The sequence below is a fragment of the Olea europaea genome, chromosome 20, assembly GCF_002742605.1.
Source record: "Olea europaea var. sylvestris chromosome 20, O_europaea_v1, whole genome shotgun sequence".
Classification (NCBI taxonomy): Eukaryota; Viridiplantae; Streptophyta; class Magnoliopsida; order Lamiales; family Oleaceae; genus Olea; species Olea europaea.
Genome location: NC_036256.1, coordinates 18,571,497 through 18,582,627, shown reverse-complemented (window position 1 = coordinate 18,582,627; position 11,131 = coordinate 18,571,497). Strand labels below are relative to the sequence as shown.

At 35.6% G+C, this 11,131-nt stretch overlaps 1 long non-coding RNA gene across 1 annotated transcript in view; it reads left to right on the top strand.

Moving 5' to 3' along the window:
• Nucleotides 1–9,929: 9,929 nt before the first annotated feature.
• Nucleotides 9,930–11,131, top strand: part of LOC111369902 — a 3,253-nt gene continuing 2,051 nt past the window's right edge. Inside the window, exon 1 of the long non-coding RNA XR_002698330.1 lies at nucleotides 9,930–10,895. This is a non-coding gene — a long non-coding RNA (uncharacterized LOC111369902). The remainder of the gene's footprint in view (nucleotides 10,896–11,131) is intronic.

The window sequence follows — 11,131 nt, the reverse complement described above, 5'->3', positions numbered from 1 at the left end:
GTTTGGGAAGAAAACAGGGCGACGAGGATGCTGCCATGTCTCTGGTTTCTTCGTGTTTCCATTTACTTCCCTTTTACATCTTGCACACAGGACGTCTTCGTCCTTTTTTGGTTCTTTTCCTTTGATTCGTTCGAAGACGCTGGGATGTGGTCTTGGATCTTCTTCTCCGTCATCTATGACTAACTTGAATTTTGGTAACTTGTTCTTGAATCCAGATGTTACCATGTTTACTCCAAGTGGCTGTGGGAAAGGATTCTCGTCCACTGCCATCTTTTTCTTATCGTCGAACGTAATTCGTCCTGACTCAATAGCATCCTGCAATACGTGACGAAAAACCAAGCAATTGTTAGTCAAATGTGACCATGCATTATGCCACTTACAATAATTTTTACCCTTTATTTGTTCAGGGTTTGGCAATTTGTGCTTATCGCTCAGCTTTATTTGCTTATCCCTATATAACTTATCGAATATAAGGTCAGCTTTGGTCACATCGAACGAGAACGCTCTAGCCTTTATGTTTCCATCCTTTATGGGCTCATCTTTGCCCGATGGTCTAGGCTTGGCCATTATGGGACAAGTATATGTATCCCCTTTTACTAATTCGGCCAAACACATTTCGGCCTGATCGTACGATTCGTCATCGATGGTATGAACGTCAAAATTTGGGTCTCTGTAATAAGTCCCTTTGCTAGAATTTTTCATTTGTCCTTCTTCTCTTATCAATCGCTCATACCTAATGACATTCGCACTCAACTGGAAAAGGTCGGGAAATTCCTTGTCTTGGAACTTCTTTTTTAAATCAAAGCTCAAGCAACCTTGTGCGATCTTGACAAATTCTTTTTCGGGCAAAGGTACAAAACACTTGCTTCTTACTGTTTTGAACCTTTGGAGAAAACTTTCTGCCCATTCATTTGGCATTTGACGTAGATTCGCCAAATCAGCCAAAGTGACTTCAGATTCAGTTTTGTAAAGCTGAGCATGAAACAACTGTTCCAGTTGTTGCCATGTTTGAACAGAGTTCGCTGGCAAGTTAATGAACCAGGAGAAAGCTACTCCTGTTAACGAACTGAGAAAAAGTCTCATTTTATGGTAATCGGTTACATCACCACTTTGTAACGTGAATAGCCCTATGTGTTCCAGAGTAGACACCTCTCCTAAACCAGTAAACAGTGAGAATTCTGGCACTTTGTACCCTCTAGGACATGGATATGCTTGGTCTACCCAATCAGGATATGGCTTTGTGTAAGTCGGTCTAATGACAGGGCGCACCCCAAAGGCCATCTGATCCTGCACGATTTCCATAATCTAATTTCTCAACATGACATTGGGATCAAATGGAATTCCTACAGGCTGATTAACCGGTTGATTTGCATGAGGTCTGATGTTTGGTCCTTGATTGGCAACAAAATTACCATAATTAGGGCCATTACCATTAGCCTGGACATCTACCCCCTCGTTACCACGTGGAATATTCTGTCCATTGTTTAGGACATTATCTCTCACATTTGGATTACCCCCAAAGTTAGGCATACCACTACTACTACTTTGATTTGGTATTGTAGCACCTCCTTGGTTTGAAGTAGAGGGGCCAGAAAGTGGTTCTACCCCTTGACTCGGATTTGGGACCGAAGGATTATGTCCTACGATCGTCCTAGTTTGAAAGTGACTTGTAAGAGGTATAGCCGGTTGACATATTTGGCCCACTAACTTGTTCATTGTTTCATTCAACGTCTTTAATTGTTTGGCCATATTGTCATAGTGTGCATTACCACTTTGTGTAAATCTTTCCATATTATGAATACTTCGAAGATTTACCTGTTCTACGACGTCTTGCGTGAGTTCTCCAAGCAACGCACGCAACGACTGTTACTGCTCTGATTTTGTCCATCTGTTCGTAGAGAAGCATGTTGCTCCTCATATCGCTCGATTACAGACTGGATTCCTCCCTGACTTGCTCCTTCCTTGTCGGATCTCTGAGGCATATTGTTTCACCTTTTGCACTTTCAACACCCAACACCACTGTCCCACTGGGTGTGCCAAACTGTTTCGCGCGTGTTAATTCGCTAACAATTAAAAAGGATCAGACGATTGTGTAAGGGACGAAACCTCTTGAGACAAAGTCCCAAAAAGGGGTGTTCTTTTTATTGGCGATGAACTTTACAATTGGAAACGAAAAACAACGTGCCTCCAAGGGGCGCAAGCACACGAGTTACAGAAAAGGAAGTGTTTAAGTCTAAAAACTAAAGGAATGAAAATTACATATTCTCTGTTCGAGAGTTTTGGATTCCGTCCTTGCTTCTAAGTTCTTTCTCCCTTTTCTACTTCATAGGCGATCCCTTTGTGATTAACTGCTCTAAGAAAACTGCTTGATCGCCCTATAACTACCCACTTTCTTCGTAGTGGCCATTTTGTCATGAAACTGTCCTTTTAACTGCTGCCATTATCTTGCATCTTTCAACCGCTTTCGATTGAATCCCTTGAGTCGTGGAACGTGATAAGGTTACTTTAGCAACTGCCTCAATAACTGCATTTCTTGATAATCATAATGCATTATGTTTGTTGATACCTTGGGCGACTTGAAGATTTGGGCAAGACTCTGGGCGACCGTATGCCACTCTATTCGTTCAGATTCTGAGCGACTTGCAAACTTGGGCGATGGCGTTACCGCACTATTGGGCCCCTTATTTGGGCATCCACCTTGATTCGTTTAATTGGATTTCGTTCTTTGGGTCATCTGATTCGGGGATCTTCCAATTGGGCTTTACTCTCTGGGCTGTTCGATTTGGGCTGAATTTTTATGTGTCAACATAAACAAACAATAGGATATTCATCATTCAGTAAATACAACTTAGCCTAACATTCTTATAATTAAATTACATAAGAATAATTGGAAAAACACAAAGAGAATCACCTTAAAAACTCTATTCTACACCATAGAAGTTGATTTGATTTGAACTTATGAGCTAAATTGCATGAATCAATGTGGCATTTATAGGGGGTGCAAAAGCGCGTTCATTCTCTGTGAAGATTGACTAACGAGAAAAATAAATGGGATTTGTGCTTGTGCTGTTTCGCACATAAACTGAAATTATTATTGTATCAAACTTTTAATAAAAAGTTGCAGCTGCACTGCACTTGCATGTGTCTTTAATCTGGTTTACAAATTTCAACGTAATCTTGCATTCTTTTCTTACAAGGTTAGGCCGAGAGTTCTCTTCAATTTATCAAACATCTGCCCGTCAAACGAAAGAATAACAGTTTGAATATAGTGTGAACCCACCTTTCTTTATTTTAGTGGTTGAGTTGGGTGATACATATCTTCTAAATTACTTATTTCGGCTAAATTTAAATTTTTATAAAAACAGCTTTTAATACAATGAAAATTACTTAGAATTGGCCAAATTAGTTGGTCCCTACTTAATTAGTTTATTTCTTTTTTCACCGATTTGTAAAACTCTATATTTTATGTGGTCATTAAATAATTATTGCGAGAAAGAAAGTGATAAATATCTTTTAAATATGGGATAATTCCTATTTTGTAGTGTCTATTTTAAACTACATTTTATCCTAATTTAGATTATATTATATATTATTTTGCCCCTGTTTGCGTCGCATTATTTACTCATTAAAATAAAAAAATATGACCATTACCTATCACATCAAGCCATCATATTTGAAAGGGAATAATTCATTTCTAAGAGTTTAAGTATAACCTATTTCAAAACTAAGAAAAGAAGTTTATAATTTCAAAAATCAGATATTATTAAAATTTATTAATGAAATAACTGATTAAAAAATATTTTATTAATTAAACATATTAAGGTCACAATCTATATAATTTGGTAACTCATTGAATTAATTGATTACAAATTATTTATTAGTCACAAATTGAAAATTCTATAGGTCACGACTCGTTTGTCGGTCACATATAAAAAATTTCATAGGTTACAATTCGTTGATCGGTCACAAGTCAATAATTTTATTGGTCACAATTCATTTGTTGGTCACATATAAAAAATTTCATAGGTCACAATTCATTGATCGATCACAAAATCAGAATTTTTATTGGTCACAACTTATTTGTCGATCATAAATAAAAAATTTCATAAGTCACAATTCATTGATTGGTCACAGAATCAAAATTTTTACTGGTCACAATTAATTTTACTGTCACAATGACTTTTTTTTGTCACATACTGTCTATTGGACACAAATTAGCCAATTTATTGATCAAAGTGAAGCAAATAATTTGTGACCACAACCACTTCTGTGACCACCACCTCACTAGTCTCCAGTATCACCACACCAACACCATCGCTGCCAAAACCACTACCACCTCACGACAACAGCATTGTCATCTCCATTTCAAACAAACCACCACTACTTTACCATTGCCAAAACCCACCACCTCTCATCACCACAACCACCATTTTCAACAAACCACACTACAACCACCAAATCCTACAAAATTGTCGCCACACAAACATCACCGCCACCGCCACACACACCACCCAAATCTCTGTTGCACCGTCACGCCACCTCCGCAACGACCATCACATCAAACATCACCCCCACAACAGCACAACCCAAACACCAACAAAAAAATAGATCCAAAAGCACTACCACAGCGACAACCACCATCGCATCACCACCAACAACACTGCCTTACCATGACATAAACCTACCCCAAAATCACTGAAGCATCGAAAACCAGATCTAAAATAGGAGACCATCACCTTAGCACCACCCCCATCCACTAGCTCAGGCCTCGATTACGAAGAAAGGAGTTCATTCGGCACCAACATCGCATCATCACCAGCAACACTACCTTCCCATGATAGAAACACACCCTAAAATCAGTCACTGGCTATGAAGACGATGATCGAAAACGGGGCGTCGATTGCTGTTCTGTTAGATTGAGAGATGGATATGGAGAGAGGATAGAGAGGAGATTACCGTGCGTGAGAGATGTCGAGAGAAAAATGAGAGGGGAGAAAAATTAGGGTCTGTGTCAATTTTATCTCTGATTTTTGAAATTGAATCTTTAAAATTCTGGCCTCTTGAAATTTCCTCTATTTGAAAATCTATCTCTTGTATGGGGCCAGTAATGACTATATTTTTCATTCTCATTCTTATATTAATGCGGCTCAAACGAACTATATATTGCATTTCGCACCTGATTTTTGAAACCATTTTTTATAAAATTATTAGTTATGAAATATGATTCTTATAGTCTAGTAATTGTGTATTTTTCCCTTTAATTTTTCTGTTTTGGGCTTGGGGTGATAAGATTTGGGCTCTAACACTTATTTCTAAGGGAAAAAATCATATATACCCATCTTAGAAAAAATATTTCATAAAATACTACAATTGTTAAAAAAATAAAATACTACAATGGTATAAAATTTATACCAAAAGTACTGACCCATATAATTCCATATTTACATTTGTAACTGAAATCTAATATCCCATCATTACGATGCATTCCATTAATTGTCTGTGCAAAGGGTAGTGTTATTTTCATCCATGCTTTTTATAAGTACATCCACTTTTAAAAATAAAATTTTACTATATTTTAAATCATATATAAGTTTACTTAAATAGACACACACACACACACACACACACACACACACAGTAACGATCTCCTAAGCATCGTGCTTAGTTTATGCTAAGCACCGTGCTTAGGTGGCACAATACATGGGTGGATAGTTATTGTGCCACCTAAGCACGGTGCTTAGTAGATCAAATCCGTATGTGTGTGTGTGTGTGTGTGTGTGTGTGTGTGTGTGTACACACACATTGGTTGTGCATTTTATTCCAACAGCAATAATTTCCAAAATATTCTCCAACTTGCTAGTAAACATATAAAGTGTTCATCTTCATTTTTACCACCTTTACTTATCTTCCTGTATTCCAGAACGTTGTTAAGATTCTTACTCTTACTGTAACTGTTAAAATTTAGAGAAGGGGTTGATTAGATTCTTTTGTTGAAGCCACCGTTCAACCCAACGGATCCATAGTAAATTATACTTATGCCTACATATATATTATATATATATTACCCAGACTGCTGATTATTACTTATGTCTATTTAAGTAAATTTATATATGATTTAAAATAGTAAAATTTAATTTTTAAAAGTGGATGTACTTATAAAAAGCGTGAATGGAAATAGCAATACCCCTGTGCAAAAACAATAATTCCATGTTAATTGTGTAATCAAATTTTGTTTGATAGCATAAGAGGGGTGTCCTCAATCTAGAGTTTGATGGATTTTAAAACTCCATAAAAATTGAAGTATCCTCAATTGGGATTTAAATATAATTCATTAAAATATAGGTGTCCCCAATCTAAATTTTTAAAAATACTTATAAATTTAGGTGTCCTCAACATAGATTTTAATAAGTAGTTTTGAAATTTAGATGTCCTCAATAACTAGTTGATTTTAAAAGATTTCATTAAGTAGATAGATTTTGAAGGATTTCAAAGTAAAAATATAAGTACAAAGAATCAGTAACAATTTTAACCCAAACCTAAAAATTTCACAACATTTCTCACCTCTCTCCATATTTGCTACCCCTCTCTCTCTCTCTCTCTCTCTCTTCCCCCCCCCCAATCTTCAACAAGATTTTCTTCTTCTTTCTATCTCACATTTCTCTACTGTGAAAAGATCGTGTATGAGAACTTTTCAATTGATGATAATTTATGAAAGATTACTATTTTTTGTTGAATATTGGGAGTGATTTTTTATTGAACTTATTTTTTCTTATCGAAGCTATGTATTGTTTACTATTTTATAGATGTGCTGGAAGTTATCATGGTAATTTACGATTTCTAGTATGCATACTGGAACAATTTCGCTTTCAAGTTCTGTTCCCTATTCCTTTTTCTTGGAAAGAGCTGTGTGTTTTCTATATATACCTGCAAATTCTAGCCAAGACATGTGAAGATGGTATCCCACAATTTTTTCTTTTGTGTCTGCATGGTCAATTAGAATTCTGGGGGTATGGAATTAATTGCCTTGTGGTCATGTATGTGTACATCTGTGTGTTTGTATCTCACAAGGTTATGGCATTTTGAACTAATTCATATTGATTGCGACTTTGATTATTTAACACAACATATTTTTGTCCTCTCCCACTCTCGCATTTTGTTGAATATTGGGTGTATTTTTTATTGAAACTCTGTTATAATATTCAATGTTTAACAAACAATTGAACAAGGATTCAATCATTTTCTGTGATTTATTAACGTGAATATGTGTAAGAATGAGTCGTTAGAGAAGAAGTAAAAATTTGTGGCTTATGTTAAGTATATTTATAAATTTTACTCAGAATTTATAAAATCCATTGAAATCTATAAAATCCATGAAAATCTTTTAAAATCTACAAAATAGAAATCCATTCAAATCTTAGGAAATCTATTAAATTCTATCAAATTTCACACAATTCATGAGAATTTATAAATATTAAGAAATCTATTAAACTCTAAAATGGGGAAACCCCCGTAAGCCTTATTCGTTAATATCTATCTCGTGCTAGGTAACGGCGCTTCACGGGAGAGGCAATCTGAGAGAAATCTCATGACATTTCAAAATGATACAAACTTCTGTTCAGATTCTTCACGGCAAAGGCATGCTTAAATCCCTTCATTGGAGATCTTGAAGATTAGGACCACAACAAGGCCAACAGTTGTTGGTCCCAAGGATACTCCGTCGGATTTGGTCTCCGAGAAAACATATGATGCTAAAACTGGAATGGGAATGCCGAATCTGTAAGAGACTTTTTTTTTTTTTTTGGAAGTTGCAAAGTCCTTTCACATGTTGAAAGACGAAGGAAAATGTATACTGAAGGATCTGCTGTTTACAAGTTACTGCCCGCCTGATCATTTTTTCCCTCGCGATTGTTCAATTTATGATTGAAATGGATTATTTTTGTTGCTTAAAAAAAAAAAAAAATACATTAAACTGTAATGTAATGGACAAGATCTTGCCTAATTTTTATGATTAAGAAGGTAATTGGTACAATTCTTTGAGGAAATTTTGTGGAGTTCTCCGTTGACAAGATCGGTGAAATGTATATTTGGTTCCGGTAATTTCTTTTTTTGTCGTGCAATCAATCGGTCCGTGAAATTTCATTTTAGCATAATTTTACCAACATTTTACCGTCATTTTCCATCCAACATCGAATTACCGTTTTGCGAATGCAGTATTTCACTGCTGAATGTTTTTTATCATTTTATCTTACTTTCATTAATGTTGATGTTCCTGGTACATTTATCTTTTTTTGGTGTGTTGGAAAAGCATTGTTATGATATCTATGTCACTCAGCAAATTACATATATAAGATGTGAAATTAGAATTTTATTTTTTACAACTTCACATCGAGGCTCTAATGCCCGAAATACTATACTATTCATTTGTCACTACATACTTTTCTAACTTAGATACACACAGCTAAAGAATGTTGCACATTTCTGATATCTGAAATGGAGTACATATTCCATGTTCTTGTTATGTAATCCTTTTAGAATTTATGAAAATTTGTATATGTGTATTGTGATTTTGATTCGTACAATAACTACGTCTGTATTGTATATGAGATAAAATGTGCACATGACAAAAATCATTGAGAAGTGATGAATGCCTTGCATGTTTGCGTATGACGCACACATCTGTATTGATTACTAAATTATGTGAAACATGAATGAAAAAATGTTTAAGCATATGATGCCCAAGTCACTTAGACAGTAACATTGCTAGCGGTGGATCCAACACCCGGCAAGGGGACGCAGCCGCGCATGCTGGACTCCGCCGGAACAGTGGAAGGAAGAAGGTGACTGGCGAGGTTTTTTTTTTTGTTTTTTTTTTTTTTTTTTTTAATAGTTTGTGCTGTGGGCCTTTTTTATTAAATAACCAGGTCCAATTCAAATTATCCAATGATCCATATATAACAAAACCAATTTGAAGGCATCAAATCAATTGAAAAAAAATACGCTGTTGGTTTCAAATCTCATCCCGTTCCAACTTCCACGCTTGCGCCTCCACCTCCTACTACAGCCTACCGGGCCGTCGACAGACTCCAGACTGGACGGTCAGACCTCCCGTGACTCGTGAGTAGTGAGCGTCTTTCTCCTTCATTGTTCTGTTGTTCTCTTTTCTTTTTTTTCTTTTTTTAATCTTTTTAGATTTTGGTGTAATTTTTAATTTATGACTTAGGAATCATGGTTTATATTATGAGTTAATTTGGCATTCAAATGAGAATTGTGAATATGTGATTTGGGATAAATAATTTATGTTGTACGAGTCATTGACTTATGAGTTATATTTTATCATTTGAGTTTTGATTTGTGATTTGGGAATTTATGTTTAAGAAATTAGGATAAGTGAAAAAAAAAATTAATTGAGGAGATGTTGGACTCAATTCAACCATGTGTGAGCTCTGTTTTTTAATCAATTTTAATTGAAAAATAAATTGGGTATTTTGCTGATTATAGATTAATTTTTTCAACCGAAACAAAAGTTAATGCCTATTTAATTATATTATATTGTGTATTTTTTTAGTATTTTAGGTTGTATTAAATTATATTCTCATACGTATATAATTTTTACGTTTCAGTACATTTACATATATATTAAATGTTTTTAATATTATTTAATTAAATATTAATATACAACCTCGCTATTACGATCGTTGATTGTCGACGGTCAACGATTCGCCCTAGCTGACCTTATATCCTGGATTCGCCCCTGAACATTGCTACAAAAGGGAACAATGTGTCATCCAGAATATACAAAAATAACATTCCCATTGCCTTTAGTATTATTGTTTAAAATGATGCAAAGGGATAAACTATTGCTTCGGATAACCATTCAAAAACTTGAAATTAGATATTAATGCAGCTACGCATAACCACACCCTTCAATTTCCTATACCTCTTGATGCTCTGCGGCACAACGTCGAAGTCCATTTCATAACATTCGATTAAGTTCTCGAGTCAATGCTTGTATAGTTGAGCTGTTAGGTATGATATTGAGCAGTTTGGATAAAAAAAAAAATAATCCATTCTCTACAAATTCTAGTTCAAAAAATCCCCAAAAAATAATTTATAAATGCTCTTCTGATTCTTGGTTGAACTCATTGACAAACGGCAAGATGGGTTTGCAGGTTTGGGGTCTCTTGAAATACACAGCGATTGAAGGCTAAAACTTGTCACCATGTATTCTCGAAAATGTTGTGTCGCTGATTGTCACTGTTGCCAACCTCCCGAGGTGATTTTCCCAATGACTCACAAGGTCTTGCTCATCACATATTGGGGCACATAGTCTTCGGGGTGACATAGTCCTCGGTGTAATACACCCAAGGAGTGGCGACTTGCATCATCATGATCTGGTCGGTGGTGTCCTCGAGAATAAGTCCTCGAGCATCCTTTTGATATACGGGGTTCATGAGTCCTCAAGCTATTCCCTTCATACCGAACCCCCCTTTTGTCAAGCCCATAAGAAATCTTACTTTCTACGGACTCTAATATAATTCAAACACCTCAACCCAGGACTCCGACATCCACAAGAATTCTATGTCAACAACAACGTCATTGGTCATGCAACTATATTACAAAAAAAATACTCTTATCAAGTAGGACTCTATTGGATAGGAACATCCAACTAATTCAATCCTACTAGAAGTACACTACCTACCTCTATAAATACATGACCCAAATCCATTATTCAAGTACGCTTTTACATACAATTTCAGTATACGTTCTCATATTAATTCTCTGTCTGACTTAAGCATCGGAGGGACGACGAGAACACACCTCGTTGTCTTTGTTTCAGGTACCAGAAGGCTCTGTTCGTGCTCTTTTTCAATCCTCAAGTTCGGGAGGTCTACCAGGTACTTTTTTGGTAGCATCATTGTCAATAGTTACACCATTGATCAAGCAATCGAAAGCTTCCAGCTAAAACTAATCTCCAAGCCATAACAACCTTGCCTTTTTTTAAATAATACTTGGTCTTCATTTCCTAACAAACAAACATGCCCTCACTTTACAATATTTCAGTTTTTTTTTTTTTTTTTTTTTTTTTTTGAGAACTCAGAAAAAACTTTTTTTTGGGAATCTTCGGATGAAG